Source organism: Nicotiana attenuata, unplaced genomic scaffold, assembly GCF_001879085.1.
Source record: "Nicotiana attenuata strain UT unplaced genomic scaffold, NIATTr2, whole genome shotgun sequence".
NCBI lineage: Eukaryota > Viridiplantae > Streptophyta > Magnoliopsida > Solanales > Solanaceae > Nicotiana > Nicotiana attenuata.
Window position 1 is genome coordinate 947,977 of NW_017670286.1, and position 2,154 is coordinate 950,130.

The window sequence follows — 2,154 nt, forward strand, 5'->3', positions numbered from 1 at the left end:
AGATTTCGCTATGATCACTGTTACTTACATTTTCTTTGCGAATTCATATGCATCACTGTATACTCACAAGTCACCAGAAATTTTGATACACTGAAAATTGGAGATCTAGTAACTGAATAACTGATAACTGGCATTCTAAATAACCATAAACTTGCTAACTGAAAGACTATATAACTGGTAACTGAGGTAAGTTGATAACCATAAGACATGATAACTGCTTTTGCACTTTCTGATAAGGTTATGCTCTAATCTGTACTACTATCCATTGCATCCCACTTTTAACATCCTCTCAAGTCTCATATTTACCAACCTGTACTCCATAATTACACCCCAATGGGAAATCATCCTCTCTAGGACCTTAGGTTTCTCCTGCGCATCGCTTGGGCATCCAATACGTTTGGAATTCGATAGGAAGAGAAAATTACCTATTGATCTAAGTTTCATAGCACGATCTAGAGTAGAAAGAAATGAGACAATCTTGGATGTCTTGGTAGTTAACCGTTTATATGAGTGGCCGGCACACACATATAAAGGAAACTCCACTAGACACGGCTTCATAGACTCCCTAGGACTCTTGAACCTAGTGCTCTGATACCAAGCTTTGTCACGCCCCGAACCTGGGCCTAGATGTAACACGGCACTCGTTGCGTACATACATGTGACCGAGCGAACCAACTGGCTGGCTGAATCGACATGTGATATCATAACGTACTGAATGCGGAAGGTAAACTAACACATGCTGATATACTGAAAGACTGGATGATATAAATCGATGTGCGGAAATACTAATATAATTCTGAAACATATATGTAGCCAACATTGCTTAACATGAAAAGCCTGAGACTCTGTCTAACTGTTACTCTAGTCTATGAAGCCTCTAATGAAATACTGAAAACACTGACTGTTTGAAAATGCTGAAGACTATAAGATAATGATAATGCCCCGAAAGAACTGGGGATCACCAAATAGCTGGTACGAGAATCCTAGTGCTATGAATCATCAACCTGTAAATCATTACCTGCATCGTGAGATACAGGCCCCGGGCAAAAGGGACATCAGTACATTAGAATTGCACTGGTATGTAAAGCAACTGAAAGAAAGAATTATAAATGTTGAAACTGAAACTGAGCTGATAACTGAGAATTGATAATTGATACTGAAATGATAACTATTGAAACAGAAACTGAAACGATAACTGATAGCTGACTGATAACTAAAATGATAACTGATAACTGAACCGATAACTGATAATTGATAACTAAAATGATAACCGATAACTGAACTGATAACTGATAGCTGAACTGACAACTGGTAACTGAAATGATAACTGATAACTGATAATTGATAACTAAAATGATAACTGATAACTGAAATGATAACTGAATCGATAACTAATAATTGAAACTAAAATGATAACTAATAACTGAACTGATAACTGATAGGTGAACTGACAACTGGTAACTGAATTGATAACTGATAACTGAACTGAACAAAGGAAGTAAGGATATGAATACTCCCTCTTCCGAATGATGAACAACCTGTTTATCTGAATATTAAACTGCGGCCTCAGGCCCAATATATATATGTGCACAACTGCAGCCTCGGGCCCAAGTATACGTATACATAACTGCGGCCTCAGGTTCAAAATGCATAAAGCATAAACTGCAGCCTCAGGCCCAAAGATGCATAAAGCATAAACTACGGCCTCAGGCCCAAATACAGGTGTTCAACATTCAGGAACTGAGAATCAAAATGCAACACATGATAGTGAAATACTAAATCATACTGAGTTACATGATACTGGAATACTGGATCACACAGAGTTACATAATACTGGAATATTGAATAGGACTAGACTGAGACATGTATTCTTGAACTGATTATGAACACTGAAACTTCAACTGTTTATGGCATACTGAGTAATCTATACTAAGACTCGGGGGCATCAAACCCAAGTCAATATTGAATATGCACTGAGCTCACAACGTTCCGAATGAAAATGGTGAACGAGTTATGAAGCTAGAGAATAGAAGTTTTACAACTATTCAAAGGACTAGGCTTAACTATATTTCTGAGGCAATTAGTAACGTGGTAAAAGAAACGTAGCGTAGGGAGAATCATTAACATTCCCAAACATAGAGAGTTAGCCTCACA